The following is a 17,593-nucleotide window of genomic DNA, read 5'->3' on the forward strand; positions in this document are numbered from 1 at the left end:
TTATGCACAATTTAGTGTCTGAAGGTTGGGGGAAAATTAAGTGAAAGCCTTGCCACACCATGTGAGTTTGGTTCAGAATTCTGTATATATATATATATATATATATATATATATATATATATATATATAATGTATTTTATTGATTTCAGAAAGGAAGGGAGAGGGAGTGAGAGATAGAAACATCAATGATAAGAGAGAATCATTGATCGGCTGCCTTTTGCATGCCCCACACTGGGGATTGAGCCTGCAAACCGGGCATGTGCCCTGACTGGGAATTGAACTGTGACCTCCTGGTTCATAGGTCGATGCTCAACAACTGAGCCATGCTGGCCAGGCCTGTGTCTTTCCTTTTCTATCAATTTATGAAGTTTATGGCATTGGAATGTAATAGTTTCTTTGGTTTAAGTTCTCCAATGTTATTTATTTGAAAAAAAATTTTGGCAACCTTTTTATTTTATTTTCTTCATCACCATTTATCTTCCTATACCCTCTCCCACCCCCCCACCACAATCACCACACTGTTGTCAGAGTCCATGAGTTCTTGATGTTTTTCCTTCTTTTTCTTAAATGTTAGAGAAAAGATTTCTCAGAAATCTATGTTTCTCAAAAAGATATTGGGCTGGTAAGGGGGAGAGATCAACCAAAGGACTTGTATGTATGCATATAAGCCTAACCAATGGACACAGACACCGGGGGGTGGGGGGTGAGGGCATGAGTTGGGGGTGGGGTGGGGGGAGCAATGGGGCAATAAAGACACATATGGAATACCTTAATCAATAAAGAAAAAATTAAAATAAAGGTATTGGGCTTATATGGTTCCTGCTATACCCTGTCTGTAACCAAATTTCAACATTATATGGGAACTATTATTATAGTACATGGAAATATATAATTCTTTTATGAGACTAGGAAATAATATGGGAGAAGTATTCCTTTGTTTAAAGTTAATCTGCTTATTTTTATTGAATTGTAGGGTTTTGGCAGGCTGGGATGATATTTTGAAATTTCCTTCAGTCTGTGGCCATCCTAGAACAGTGACGTTGTTCAAATTTTATACATTAATGAAGCTTTATTTTTCAGTGTGCTGTTTGTGGACCATCACTCTGAATGGCCAGAGCAGAGAAGAAACTAGAAAGTCTGATAATGATCCTGGTCAGAGGACTGAGGTAAGCCTTTGAAAAGAGATCTCACACGCCATGGCTGGTGTTTCTTAGTGGTTAGAGCATCTGCCTGCGCATCGAAAAGTCATGGGTTCAATTCCCAGTCAAGGGCACATACCTGGGTTGCAGGTTTGGTCCCCCACCTCAGTCGGGGTGCATAGGGGAAGCAACCAATTGATGTTTCTCTCTCACATCAATATTTCTCTTTCTCTCTCTTCCTCCTTCCCTTCTACTCTCTCTAAAAATCAATGGAAAAAATATCTTCAGGTGAGGATTAACAACAACAACAGAAAAGAAAAGATATCTCACAATGTCATGTCATTTCTGAGAGCCCTGTCTGGCATTGCTGTAGAAAGAGTACTATTAGTATGTCTTTGTCAAAAAGAAAAAAAGTCTTTTTTTGGAAAAGAGAGAAATGATCTGTATGAAATTATCATCAGTTATTATCTGTTCTGTTGTCACAAGTATTAGTTGGCATTAGTTAAAAAATGTGAAATGATTGTGCACTTGTCTTGAAAAGTAGCGTGTTTGAATATGAAAATAGCATAGGTAGTTTTAGCAATTTTATAAAAGAAAGGTAAAACTTTAAAAATCATCGCCAGTAATTGCTAATAAAATCTTGATTCATTTCCTTCCAGTCTTTTTCTATGCATATATAGATGATAAACATTTTTAAAAGTTATGGTTATATGCTGTCTTTGTTTTGTTTTAATAAATTGATACATGTAATGACATTTCCCTCATGACATTAACTTCTTTATTGTTATCTTAGATAATAAAGTATAATATAAGTCCTTTTCGACAGACAATATTATAAATATTGGTGTTGAATATTTTCCCTGCAAGCTTAGGGAATATTTGATTGTTTACAAAATACAGAATGTGTAGTAAAAAGAAATTTTACTGCCCAGCTGGTGTGGCTTAGTGGTTGAGCATTGACCTATGAATCAGGAGGTCATAGTTCGATTCCCTTCAGGGCACATTCCTGGGTTTCAGGCTCAATCCCCAGTAGGGATCATGCAGGAGGCAGCTAATCAATGATGCTCTCTGATAATTGATGTTTCTATCTCTGTCCTCTCCCTTCCTCTCTGAAATAAATATGTAAATATATATATTGTAAAACAAATACGGACTGACTGAATTAACAGCTTTCATCTCACCCCTGTCACAGCCATAGCTGCTTTATACCCATTAGTTAGTTATAAAGGAACAGGCTGCGGCTGCTGCTGCTGCTGCTGCTGAGTTGGAGTCAAGGTGGTTGCTAAAAGACGGTCTGACACAATGGATAGAGCGCCAGCCTGCGGACTGAAAGGTTCTGGATTCAATTCCGGTCAAGGCCACATGCCTGGGTTGCTGGCTAGGTCCCCAGTGGGGGACATGCAGGAGGCAGCTGGTCAGTGATTCTCTCTCATCATTGATGTTTCTCTCTCCATCTCCCTTGCTCTCTGAAATTAATAAAAATATATTGAAAAAAAAAATACCCAGGGGAGTGACAATTGGAAACTTGGAGAAAGGGAGTGGGGAAATGCAGGTCTATGCCCAGAGTCTTGTCAAGCCCTCTGGTGTTGCAAACCCTCTGCAAACTGCTGTTACATGCCAAGTTTTACCAACTGTGAAATTCATAGTTCTTCAGTAGAGTATGACTTTTTCCCCCAAAAGGGGATTAAAATAATAAATATAAGTTGCTTTTTTTTAAAAAAAAAAAAAACACCCTAAAATCCAATTAAGCTGGGAACTGAATCCCACAATTCATAAACAAGTTATCTTTTTTTTAAAAAAATATTTTTATTTATTTCAGAGGAAGGAAGAGGGAGAGAGATAGAAACATCAATGATAAGAGAGAATTGTTGATCGGCTGCCTCCTGCACGCCCCCCACTGGGGATTGAGCCTACAACCAGGGCATGTGTCCTTGACTGGAATTGAACCTGGGACCCCTCAGTCCGCAGGCCGACGCTCTATCCACTGAGCCAAACCAGCCAGGGCACAAGTTATCTTTTCTGGCAGGATTCAAACCTTCTTGGTTTCTTTTTCTAGGTGCACAGTTTTAAAGGAGCAATACTGGTAGATCGGAATTCTTTTTTGCTCTTTTCTCAGTTCTTGAATTTTGCTGGCAGAAATTTGAATCTTATTATTCAGCATGTGAGGCTCTTTACACCAAAACCAAATGTCCTTTCCTTGTCTGATGAATTTGAAAGTGCCCATCATCTTCCTATCCACAGCTAAAGTTGCCCGGCAGGCGTGGCTCAGTGGTTGAGCGTCCACTTATGAACCGGCAGGTCATGGTTCGATTCTGAGGTCAGGGCACATGCCCAGGTTGAGGGGGCGTGCAGGAGGCAGTCAGTCAGTGACTCTCTCTCATCATTGATGTTTCTATCTCTCTCTCCCTCTCCCTTCCTCTCTGAAATCAATAAAAAGAAAATACTAAAGTATATATGGGCAGACAGAGAGAGGTACTACTCTGCTATGATTGAATTATCTAGGATGCATAGCTAACAAAACAAGGTTTCTGAAGGTATGACTTGGGGAAAACAGTATCCACTGCTGACCACTTCCTTTCCTCAGGAAATGAAGATGGCATAAAGGTTTAAATTATAAAAAGAAACATAATAGACCCTAGTATAGTTGTGCAGAAATGCCCTAAAGATATGCTGTGTTGCCTTTTCACTGAGGCTAGACCTTTGTCCATCTAATGAAATACTGGATCATTTTGGGTGGGATAGAGAGTGGGGAGGGCTAATCCATCATTCAACATAGAAAACAGAGTGACAGAGGGTGATAATGACTGTGTCTCTAGCATGATCCCCAGGAGAGGGTACCCTGGCTCAGTGACGGCTCTGAGAAACAGGTGTATCCCATCCCTAGGGTGTTGATTCAGCCTATGGGATGAATGTACTATTTATCAGCCAAACCATGGCACTATTAGAGAGGATGGAAGAGGGGTGCTATTAATAATTAATTCAGGACATCAGTGCAGATGGAACTGTCCTGGGAAAATTATAACCCAATTCCCCTAACTCTTGATTCTGTGTTTACTAAGCTAGCTTTTGATTCCAGTTGGCTTTCCTAAAGAGTTTTATCCACAGAGAAAGAGAGAGGAGTAATGACCATTCATTCATTCAACAAATATTTATTGAGCATAACACTATGGAGATTTCCCTTTCACAGAGCTTAGAGCCCAGGAGAGACAGAGTCAATGAAGCTTCTGCTCCCCAGTGTGATCAGTGTTGAGCTGGGGAAGTGGGAGGTAGATACCAGATGGATACCAGGGTTTGGAAAGTTTCCCTGGAGGAGGCCACTAATTTCTGAGCTGAGACCTGAAGTGTGATGAAACTTATTGGGTAAAGGAAGTGGGGGAGAGAGTTTTTCAATCCCAGGGTGTAACACAGGCCAGAGAAGGCATGTTTATTTTAGGGAATGACAGGTGTGTGTTAGTCTGAAACTTGCGTGAGTGAAGGAGAGAGAGCACACTCCACTCTGCTGACTTCAAGGCTCCCCCCCACCCCCATTTCCACGCTAGATTCATGCTTGAGCTGGGGGAAGGGAGGAGCTTTAAAATGAGTGGGAATTGGACCTTTTGATTTAGGTTAGATTCCACTTTTAAAAAGGATTTTCTTTATTTTTATGAAAGGAATGGACTTAAAGAGCAATAATTTAAACAGTACTGTCACATGTATGACAAAAACACATGTCCCTAGCCCTGCTCCGTTCTGCCCTGTGAATTCCACTTTCTAGAGGCAATCGCTTTCAACTCGGTGCTTTCAGCTGCTGCTTTGAGTATTTACTTCCAAATTCCTGTTATATCCTGATTTTTCAAGTTGGAACATTTTCTATTAACTTTGTTCTATAATAATGAGGACTTAGCTCATCTTTCATTACTACCCTTGACTGCCCTCTTCCCCATCAGAGACGTACTTGTTTCCCCTCCATCTTCCCACTATAATTGTATTGTGATTTATTTTTATTAAATCAATACTGCATATTTACATTACTATGTGTATGTAAGCAGGCAGATTTACAGCTGAGCAAGTTATATGTCCTTGTATGACTTATCCTTCCTGGTGTTAATAATTGCTTAGTTTTCTATGCACATTAAACTATTTCTGCGCAAACTTTTGAACATAAGATTGAGGCAATCTATCCATTGCATTTTTTTTTCTTTTGCACAGTTCTTTCTGAAATCCCACCTTCCTGTTGTGGGCTGGATGGGTTGGTTTGCGGGCTGGATGGGTTGCTTTGTGGGCTGGACGGGCTGCTTTGCTGGCTGGAAGGGTTGCTCTCCAGGCCCAGCGCACAGCTTACTCCTTGGAACTTCCCTTTACAGACACCCTGGGAATTCCTTTTGCCTCTGTCCTGCGTTAAGATTTCTGGTCCACGTTTCTATGCTGAGTTAGGGAGAAAGCTGGATGGTTTCTAGAGTCCAGAAAGAAGCTGTGTTTTTCCTTTTAGAAAACTGGACTCCTTCTGCTCCTCAAAAAAGCTGAGATACCATCTAGGGATGGGAACAGGAGACTGACCCAGCAAAGCAGGTCTGGAAATAATGGTGGGAGAAAAAAGTCACTTCCTGCATTCACTTTACTAAGTCCAGTTTATTCAATGGATTAGTTGTATCAGTGAGAGAGGGTAGAAGATCAGAATGTGTTTTAGAAGCATTCATTCAACATCATAGGCTTATTGACATGTTAGGCAATAGGGACATAGTGGGAACAAGACAGGCATTTAAACTCTATCAGAGTATACAGACAAGCGGGCATTTAGCAAACAGCATCAAAGGCAAGTACAGAGGGCTATGGCGGTGCATGAGATGGGGACTTAACTCTGCAGTGGAGTGAAGGGTGGGCTGAAGAAGCAAACATAGAAGGTCACATAATGTAGGACTCCATGTATATGAAATGGCCAGTATAGGAAAATCTATAGAAATAGAAAGCAGATGGGTGTTTGCCAGGGGCTGGTGGGAGGGGAGGATTGGAGATGACTATTTAATGCAGTGGTTCTCAACCTTGGATGCACGTTAGAATCACCTGGGAATCTTTCTAAAATCCTGATTTCTGGGCCTCATCCTCTGGAAATTCTGTTTCTTTGTTATGGGGTGGGGCCACAACATTAGTAACAAAGAAACAATTTCCGGAGGATGAGGCCCAGAAATCAGGATTTTAAAAAGATTCCCAGGTGATTCTAATGTGCAGCCAAGGTTGAGAACCACTGATTTAATGGGTACAGGGTTTCCTTTTGGGGTGATGAAAATGTTCTGGAGCTAGATAGTTGTGATGGTTGCAGAACACTTTGAAAGGACTAAATGCCATGGAGTTGTATTCTTTATAATGGTTCATTTTATGTTATGTCAATTCCACATCAATAGAAAAAATTGAGTGGGAGAGAGAGCAGTTAGGAGACTACTACAGCAATAGTCCCAACGTGAGATACATTTTTAAAATATTTTCCTTATTTTGAAAGCAGTACGTTTGCGTAGTTCATGAATAGGCATGTACATGGTGCAAGTTTCCAAAAAGGACAAAAGGTATTAATTAAAATGTAAGTCTCCTTCCTTTCCCATCTCCCTGTCAACCAGTTACCTTATTGAGGGAAAATATAGGGGAGGGGGAGAACTCACTAGCAGCAGAGGGAGAGGTTCAGAGAAGCAGAAATCTGCAGACCCATACAAATAGAGAGATAAGCTATTTCCTGGGTAATGAGAAGTCATCTTGCAGATCCAATTTAGAGGAAAACAGGAAAGAGAGAGAGGAGCTATGCATAAGAGTGTATATTTGTGTGTATATGTATAAATACGCACATATATAGTATATATATACATATGTATGTGTGTATTTAATCTATAATATATATTGTCAAAAATCCAGAAATAGTAATAAAACCAGATGAGTAAAATATTATTTAGTAAGAGTTTATTGTCCACAAAAGAACAATTCACTAACTGGGAGTCTTCAAGTCCAAAGCTGAGATGAAGCTCAGGTGCATGCCATTACCGGATGGTTTATCAGGTGAAAAAGAGGAACATTGTTTGACCTTTATACTGTTTGGTTACTACTGTGGCGGTTGCCAGACAACAGGGTATTGGTGAAAAGTGATACCTCATACCATGTTTGGAAGATGACTTGTTTCTTTTATGCTTTTACAAAAATAACCTAAGGTAAGGTTTGCTTGTGCTCTTGAAACAATCTAGATTTCGTTTGACTTACGTGGCTTAAATGGTTTTGTCTGCTTGGGGGATTTTCAATCTTCGTCTCCATTTTCTTTTCTTTTAACAGTATGGCCTTAAAATCAAATTGTAGCATACGATAAAGTTTTGAATCTCACTTTCTTCACTTAATATACCTTAGAAATCATTTCATATTAATGCATAAAATGTTGTCTCATTCTTTTTAACTGTTTCATAGAATTCAATTATTGAACCATACTTTACTTAACCAGTTCCCTATTGATGGATATTTAGATATTTAGGCTTTTTCGGTATGTTTGTTTTTGCGACTACAGACAGTGCTATAGTAAATATTCTATATGTATATAGATATACATATATATGTTATTTTGCCCAGATGTGAGCTGTCCTAAGATCATGAACTATGGCAGTAGCAACCTGGAGGGAGAGGAGAGAATGCAAGAGAGAGAGAGCAAGTGTGCAAGGAAGCAGAACTTATAAAATGTGGCAACTAGCCCTAGCTGGTATAGCTCAGTGGAGAGAGCATCAGCCTGCGAACTGGAGGGTCCCAGGTTCGATTCCGGTCAAGGGCACATACCTTGGTTTGGTTGCCAGCTCCTCCCTGGCCAGGCCCTGGTCAGGGCTCATGCAGGAGGCAAGCAATCAATATTTCTCTCCGTCTTTCCCTCGTTCTTTCACTCTCTTTAAAAATCAATGGAGCCCTAACCGGTTTGGCTCAGTGGGTAGAGCGTCAACCTGCGGACTGAAGGGCCCCAGGTTCGATTCCAGCCAAGGGCATGTACCTTGGTTGCGGGCACATCCCCAGTAGGGGGTGTGCAGGAGGCAGCTGATCGATGTTTCTCTCTCATCGATGTTTCTAATTATCCCTCTCCCTTCCTCTCTGTGAAAAATCAATAAAATATATTTTAAAAAAATCAATGGAAAGCCCTAGCCAGTTTGGCTCAGTGGGTAGAGCATAGGCCTGCAGACTGAAGGGTCCTGGGTTCGATTCTGGCCAAGGGCATATGCCCAGGTTGTGGGCTTGATCTCCAGTAGGGGACATTTAGGAGGCAGCCGATCAATGATTCTCTCTCATCGATGTTTCTATCTCCCTCCCCCTCTCTCTTCCTCTCTGAAATCAATAAAAATATATTTAAAAAAAGAAAAGAAAAATATCCTCAGGTGAGGATTAAAAGAAATGTGGCAACTGATTGCATAGGAGAGGCGAGGGAGAAATTTGTATTGCTGTTTATTTACAATTCCTAGCAGAGGGCAGGTGCTTAAAAATATTTTCTGAATAACAGCCACAAGAATAGCTTAAAATTTGCTATTAGAAATTATGGCTTCTGGAAAACGAGCCATTCCCACACCCACACCCACACTTGTTGTGATTTTCATTCACTCTCCTGCTTTGGTTTGACAGTTTAGTGACAACCAGTCAATGACTGTTCCCGTCAAGACTTCTATTGAGCAACACATTCTGCGACTTCAGGGTTTTTGTTTTGTTTTGTTTTGTTTTATGGTGTTGTAGATTATGAGCAATGCTGTGGTTAATAAATAATTGCAAATCTGATTGTGGTGTGCCAGGGCTCTTAAGTAGAGTGAGTGTTTTATGAAGCAGAACAAACATAATATTTACGTTTACAGTTGATATAAAAGTTAATGCTATTTAGCAGAATGGAAATTTATAGTAGGGAGTGCTTTTAATCAGCGTTCAGAAGTAGATTTGCTGCTTTCTCCATCTCTTCAAACTAAGGAGTAGTTCTGTGTCTTGTCTCCCTTTTGAAACTTACATTTCTTTCTTCTCTGAAATACCTTAAAATCTTCTTTCCTCCCTAATTAAAGTAAGATTAGAGGTGCAGTAAGTTTATAATTAAGCTAGTTTTTGACCCTCATACAACAAACACTCAGAATCTCAGTATATTTCTAACTTATGATGGAATTTCTCAACATTATTGATATAATAAACCTACCAAACTGCCAACTTAAAAACTGTAGAGGGCCTTATTTCATGTTGGCATGTGATTCTTTACATTCAGTAATTGGAATTAATGGTGAGTGTAAACTTCTTGCCTGTATATACCTTTTAGGAATGGGAGTAAATAGAAGTTAACTTTTTGAATAAATGTCTAGTATATCTCTAAATACATATAATATCTATCTGCTGTGCTTTTGGCAACAAAGTAAAGTGTAAAATTTCTACATGTGTGGTTTTCATTAACTTCTCTCAGGCCTTTTGAGATTATTTAATTTAGAAATGGTGGCCCAGATTCAATCTTAAGAAAAATTGCCCTCCAGTAACCTAGCAACTCTTAGGCTTCTATGTAAGTAGAAATGTAAGTGTGAGAGCTCTTATAGGCAAACCTGATGGTTAAGGTTACGAGAAAAAATGAAGTAAAACTTGAAAAGAGAATGAATAAAGAAATAATATTACCTTGCTTCCTACCATAGTGGTTAGCAAATTAAGCATTTGATGTGTCCAGAAGCCTTTATTGATAGCTTCAGGAGGCATTACCAAAAACCATAGTAAATTGGCTTGGGCTTCTTCCTCTTCCTTCTCTTCCCTCCTTTTCTTCCTTCTTTCCTTTCATAGACATTGCCAAGTTTTTCTCATATAGGTTATACAAATTCATAGTTCTACCAGCAGTGTATGAGAAGCTGTTTTTCCATAGTCCCACCAACAAAGTGCACTATTTCAATTGCTTTCTGCGAATCTTCCTTAGCTTGATGATATCTTTTCTAAAGTTTGTCATTATTCTGGTCATAGAGATATCATTATTCTCAAACATATTTTTACTTCTACAGTAAATATTATTGTTTTGCATGTGTCAGTGACCCTGTGTAAATTCTTCTGTGACTTATTTTTCCTCAACATCACGTGTTTGAGATTTGTCCATGTCGCTAAATGTCACTTATTTTATTGCCTTGTAGTTTTATCTGAATATATCATAATTCATTTATCCATGCTCCTGTCCACAGGGATTTGAGTTGTTGCCAACTTTCTACCACCACACACAATGCTGCAATGAGTGACCCCTGACTGTCTTTCAAAATGGATAAGGGTGCATGTAATTTTAAGAGCTACTACATCCATTTGGAGGAAGAAATTGCTTCATCATAGGAAAAGCAGTTTGGGGAAGGGGGAATAGTTCAGTGGTCCTGAAACAAAAAGGTCCTTGGTTTATCTGGATATAAATTATGTGGATTCGAAGACCATAAAATGAGTTTGGAGAGGTAGATGGGGTAAAGAGCCAAGTACGTTGGGCTAAAGCCATGGGAAAGCTCTCAGTGATTTTAAATAAAAGATTATTTGATCAGGTTTTCATTTTAAAGACATTGTTCTAGTGCAGTGATGGCAAACCTATGACACGCGTGTCAGAGGTGACATGAGAACTCATTTTTTTGATTGATTTTTCTTTGTTAAATGGCATTTAAATACATTAAATAAATATCAAAAATATAAGTCTTTGTTTTACTATGGTTGTAAATATCAAAAAATTTCTATATGTGACCCGGCACCAGAGTTAAGTTAGGGTTTTTAAAAATGCTGACACACTGAGCTCAAAAGGTTCGCCATCACTGTTCTAGTGGGTTATGTGGAGAGTGAACTAGGGTTGGAATGAGGATTGTTCCCATTGGTACCTTTTACATTATAAGTAATAGAAAATCAAACTCAAATTGGATTAAATAACAGGGGAATTCATTGACACTCTTAAGTGGAATGTCTAGAGGTAGCAAGGTAGGTTTGACCTTGCAACTGAATGATGTCACCAAAGGTACAATTTTTTCCAACTTCGCCTTCCATTATGTCTCTACCACTTCCTGGTTGCAAGATGGCTGCCAACAGCTCCCAGGATCATAAACTTCATTGTCCATATATATATATAATAAAGTGAGGAAATATAGAAATATAGAGTACCACATAATAAAACCGAAGTTCTAATTGTACCTGCCCATGGCACCACTCACTGGGCCAAGGAGGTTAGAACTACTCTGATTGGCTAATTCCATCTAGGACCCTCCCCTGAACCTAGGGGATGGTGTTACTCCAACCTGCATCATTCCCCAGAGGACAGCTTCCCCAAAGCCAGATAGGAAGGTGGAATGGAGAGAAGTAGGCTTGTTAGAAACCCAACAAATGTGTTTTATAGCAGAAATGTGAGCAAGTCTGGCATTACAGACATATAAAGAGATGGAACAGTGAAGAGCCAGGGACTTTGGTCATGGAAGTAAGGAGAAAGAAGAGCATGTGGACTTGAGAAATATGTAGGAAGCAGGACTTGGTGATTAATGATTATGGGGAGATAAGAATAGTGTATTAAGCTAGGGTAAACTACCATAACAAAAGATCCCAAGGTGTAATAGCTTGGACAAAGTATATTTTTCTTTTGGGTTCAGAGTGTGTTCTGGGTTTCTGATGGTGGTGGTGGGTGGTCTGATTCATCTTGCAGTTCATCATACCTGGGCTTTCTTCAATATATAACTTCCAAGACTTTTTTGATTATTGCCATTCTAATTCTGAGGAAGGAGGAAAGTGCATGAAGGTGTGAGCAGAAGAAATTTTATGGGCTAGACCTGAAAGTGGTCTACATCACTTATGTTCCCCTTTCATTGGAGATAAACTTGTTATAAGACCACTCCTAAATTGCAAAGGATATGTGGTATAGGAGAGCATAGATTTTGGTGGACAGCTGGCAGTCTCTGCTACAGGTGGAATGTGGTAACTTCCATGTTTCTGGCTCAAGCAGTTGATGGTTGATGGTACTAGCAAATGTACCATCATTTATGGTACTAGCAAATGTAGACTACCAGAGGAGGATTTGAAGTGGGAGAGAAGGGGAGATGAAGAATTCATACTGGGATATCTTGAGTTTGATATACAGGTGGGCCATACAGGTGGAAATATATAATGGCAGATGGCTATACAGGCCTGTTCTTCATGAAGGAAGGTCAGAATTAGAGATGTAGGTTGGAGAGTCATCCATTGTTAAGTGGCTGATTCTTGGGGTAATTTTTGCTTACCCGGTACTCAACTTGAAGCCCATATGCCTCTTTTTTGCTGCCCACTCCTTCAATCATATGGCATTTTAAGGCAGTTTATCCCTAACTAGTTTGACAGCTCAATACTTGTAAAAGCTAAATTTATTTTTCAAATCTGAAGATGTCTCCTTTTCACAGATTGTTTATAAAAATGTCAAAATAATATCAGTGCTAGCATAATGGCTAGGAGATCCCATTGTTAGCATGACTCCAACTAGGTAAGTGCTTTATAATCACTGCCTTTGATTGCTTGTCTTTAATTCAGTTCTCTATGCTTGAAAAAACAATTAAGATTTTAAACAAATTATCTATGGGTTGCCCCTTATTCAAATGCTTATTTTTGTAGTTGTGTATGATTTTTTTCCTTAGAGAAACTGTGTTCTCATTCTTCTCATAAATTGTGAGTCATAGTATTTCCCTTGATCCTAGATTTGTAATTGAGTCTAAGCATTTTACATGTAGGGGTAGGACTCACAGTTGTCAATGTTATCTCTACTGCACCTCTTATGGAAGGGATTGTGTTACTAGAAAACTTCAGAAAGAGGAAATATTGTTGCTATTTTGGTTTTGGCAGATATTTGCTTTGAATTAAAAAAAACTGTAGTATGTTTTCCAGATATTTCCATCTATTTTGTTACATGGATTTTCTGTATTAAAGGATCTTAGAGATTATGACCTTACTGTGGTGACCCCTACTATAAGCATTCAAATAATCCTGTAGATTCTGCTTGGACACTTTCAGTATCAGGCAGCTCAATACTCTAGGAAGATTGTTTCCTTGATGGACCAAGATTATGTATATATTGGTTGAGCTTAAATCTGCCTGCTTCTGAGTCTACACATTAGCAGGTATAAAGCCTTTGTATTATGGTATTTGAACCTTAGGGAAGTCACTGTCTGATACATGTATAGGAATATAGATAATATAGATAACTGGCTGCACATGGAACTACACTTTTGGACCATTTAAGAAGACACTGAAATATAAATGAGAATGAGTATCTTGGAAACAATAAAATAATGTTAGTTTACATAAAAGTAAATCACTTGCAAAGTCCACACTCCAATTATTATGAATAATAGATTGCCACCCATTTCCAGAGTAAAACACAAGAGCCCACCAAATGTTTGAAGACAGTTCTAATATCCATCCTTAGTCTTCTCACTGTGGCCTATTCAAACTCTTTTATCTCATTCATTTCTTATAAACTATGATTTTTAGACCCTCATTGTCATGGTCACTCCTCTGTATGAATGCTTGTCATTGTGTTTCTTAAATTGCAACTTGTTCAGAATTGGGCATGATAGTTCAAATATGGTCTGTAGAATGCATGGCTCATTGCTTGGTGGGGCTAATATGTTCTGAAACACTAGAAGATTAGGGAAGAAAGTAATGGAAATAAGAATATTTTCTACCCAGCTGGTGTGGCTCAGTGGTTGAGCATCAACCTATGAACCAGGAGGTCACGGTTCAGTTCAGGTCAGGGCACATGCCTGGGTTGTGGGCTTGATTCCCAGTAGGGGGCGTGCAGGAGGCAGCTGATCAATGATTCTCTCCCCTCATTGATGTTTTAGGAAATGGCTTGTATAAACTTTTCGTATTGATTGTTAATAGAAATAATTTGCATTATGAGTTTGTTTTCTTTGGTGTGTATACTCTCTCATCCCTGGGGATGTGGATGAGCAAAGTGTTATGTTACACTGCCTCGTTCCTGCTGGCAATGACACAGGTGCAGAGCTGTGGGGCATGATGAATCAAGCGCCAATTGCATCACTGCCGCCTGTGCTCAGCTCGAATTGCCGTCAGTGGAGGAAATAGAATTCATTAGTTTTCTTTCAGGGCATATGCAAACACATGGGTTTCAAAGAACGTATAATGGCAGCAAGGGGAAATGAGCAAAGCCCAACCTTTTCCTTTTCCTGAGCGACCCTGGCAACTGATGAACCAGTTAGCATTTGGACACACTGTCTTTGTCAGTAGATGTTGAAGAAGAAGACTATCCCTGTGGCAAAATGCTCTGTGCATAACTGATCAGAACTTTTTTACTCTTTCTCAGAGCTGTCGAGAAAATAATACCAATTTGTTAGAGATTCCAAACCTCTATGGATGCTCACAGAAAATAAAACCAAATACTCAAACAACTCCTGGAAAGGATTCAGATAAAAATAAAATGCATGAAAATCACTTTCCTGATTTCTGTGATGAATTATTTAGTGTGATGAAATCAAAGCCTTTATTTTCATATCTGTTTTCCTTTTGGCATTGGCTGTGCTAATGCCATTTGACTGTAAGCATGGAGCTCTGGCGTGATGAAAGAGCATTGCATTTGGAGAAAAATAAAGGCTCTCTTAAAAAATTCATCCTCTCAGGTTTCCTGTGATGCATGGGGACTAGGAGCAAGCTTAATCCAAGTTCTAACTTCATGTTTCCCAAACTAGACTGATCTCAGAGATTTAGATGGGAATTCTGGGATGGGGCCCAGGAATTTGTGTTTATAACAAGTACTCAAGTTGCAAACTTGATTCTGCCAGTTTAGAAAACATCATTCTGGAGTATACATTCAAAAGTGTTCGTTTGCTTGTCTTATTTAAAATATACTTTTAAATTGATTTTAGAGAGAGAGGAAGGGAGAGAGAGAGAGAAAGGAGGGAGGGAGGGGGGAGAGAGAGAGAGAAACAATGATGTGAGAAACATCTGTTGCTTTCCTCCTGCATGCCCCACACTGTGGATCAAGTCCACAACCCGGCCATGTGCCCTGACCAGGAATCAAACCAGTGACCTTTAGGTGCCTGGGATGATGCTCAACCAACTGAGCCACACCAGCCAGGGCAAAAGTGTTTATTTTTTTATTTTCTTTTAAAAAAATGTATCTTTATTGTTGAATGTATTACATATGTCCTATCTTTTCCCCCCATTGACCCCCTGCACCCCACTCCTGCCCCCTCCCCAGGCCTTCACCACACTGTTGTCTGTGTCCATAGGTTATGCATATATGCATATAAATTCTTTGGTTAATTTCTTCTCGCCCCCCCTTTCTCTCTGAAATACATCAATCTGTTGCATGCTTCAATGTCAATGATTCAATTTTGTTCATTAGTTTATTTTTTTCATTAGATTCCACATATGAGTGAGATCATACGGTACCTGTCTTTCTTTGTCAGGCTCATTTCTCTTGGCATAATACTCTCCAGGTCCCTCCATTCTGCTTCAAGTGTAAGAGATCCTTCTTTTTACAGCTGCATAGTATTCCATTATGTATATGTACCAGTTTTATTTATCCATTCATCTACTGATGGGCACTTGGAATGTAAAGTACTCATACAACTCAACAAAAGAAAGACTAGCAATCCAATTACAAATGGGTAGAAGACCTAAATAGACACTTATCCAAAGAGGACATACAAATGGCCAAGAGACATATGAAAAAAATGCTCAATTACACTAATCATCAGGGAGATTCAAATTAAAATGACAATGAGGTACCACCTCACACCTACCAGAATAGCTATCATCAATAAATCAACAAATAACAAATGCTGGGGAGGATGTGGAGAAAAGGGAACCCTAGTACACTGCCAGTGGGAATGCAGACTGGTGCAGCCACTATGGAATACAGTATGGAGTTTCCTTGAAACATTAAAAATGGAACTCCCATTTGATCCAGTGATCACACTTCTAGGAATATATCCTAAGAAGCCTGAAACACCAATCAGAAATAATATATGCACCTTATGTTCATAGCAGCATTATTTACAATAACTCAGATCTGGAAAAGTATTTATTTTTGAATACACTCAGAACCCAAGCTTGTCCAGCCCTAGCTGGTTTGGCTCAGAGGATAGAACATCAGCCTGCAGACCGAGAAGTTCCAGGTTTGATTCCGGTCAAGGGCATGTACCTTGGTTGCGGGCACATCCCCAGTGGGAGGTGTGCAGGAGGCAGCTGATCGATGTTTCTAACTCTCTCTCTTTCCCTTCCTCTCTGTAAAAAATCAATAAAATATATTAAAAAAATAAAAGAATCCAAGCTTGTCCAGCCAGATTTAGGTTGGCATGACTCACCTACATCAATATTTTGTTTAAGGCTCAGGAATACCAGTCTCAGCATTTGGGGAAAAACATTAAAAACAACAACAATAACAACAACCACTAAACTAACTCCCTGAATTGAATTGAGCAGCTGAAAGGCAAACAGCTGGCCTTTTCTTCCCAATTGTGTTGCTTGGGCTGGTAGACGGGTGAAATGTATTCACATAAGAAATCATCCTTCTTACTTCTTCCTGAACTACACTTACTTTCCCCCCTTTAAAACATAACATTTATTGCCTTTTTCTAATTACAAAAATAATTCATTCTCAATGCAAAACTCCCAAAGGAAAAAAATAAGACAAAAATCTATAATTTCACCACCCAAAGAAAACCTGGTTATATGTTTTCTAAAAACGTAGTGATATGTGCTTCGCAAGGCTTAAAATTACAATACATATCATGAACACTTTGTGAGAAAAAAGTAATTGTAAGTTAAAACAGGCATCTTAAAGGTAACCTGTAGAAGAAACTAGAATGTTACTACTGCTACACTTTCATATCCTAAGAAATGCTGATATGTCAACTACCTTCAGAATTCTAAGAGAATCCATATTTTTAGAATTTATAAATACCATCTTCTATTCTAAAGTTGTCATACCTTAGATACATTTTTCTCTCTGAAGAGTTTTTTAAGCTTTATATATCTTACATTTTTTTCAGTGTATTATTATCAAACGTTTATTATGGGAATCAGTGTTTAACAAGCCCAATTAGGTCCTTTCCTCCAGTGAGCTTATTTTCTGGGGTAGGGACAAGAAGTAATAAATAAGTAAGTGATTAAGATCAGGTGATCAAGGAAAGTCACTCTGAAGAGGTGACACCAGAGTTGACACCTAAAAGACAAAAAGAAGGCCAGCCTTGGGAAAATGAGGTCTGTTTCCTGGCAACCTCAACAGAGTGTGTTGCAACTTGGTTTTGGTTGGGTTGGTTTGATTTGGTTCATCTCTAATAGGGGAGAAATGACATGGGATTAATTTTCTTTTCTCTCAGTTTGAGTGCAGTCAAACATCTTGTCATATATTTAAGTGCAATTTTGGTATCTCTTTTAGGGAGGAATCTCTTATCTTTTGCTGATTTGTCCCATAGAGTTTTTGGTCTCTTTTTCTCTTGAAAATTTTTTTAACTTCAAATATCAAAGTTGTATTTCTC

The sequence above is a fragment of the Myotis nattereri genome (genome assembly GCF_964212035.1).
Source record: "Myotis nattereri genome assembly, chromosome: X".
Taxonomy (NCBI): domain Eukaryota; kingdom Metazoa; phylum Chordata; class Mammalia; order Chiroptera; family Vespertilionidae; genus Myotis; species Myotis nattereri.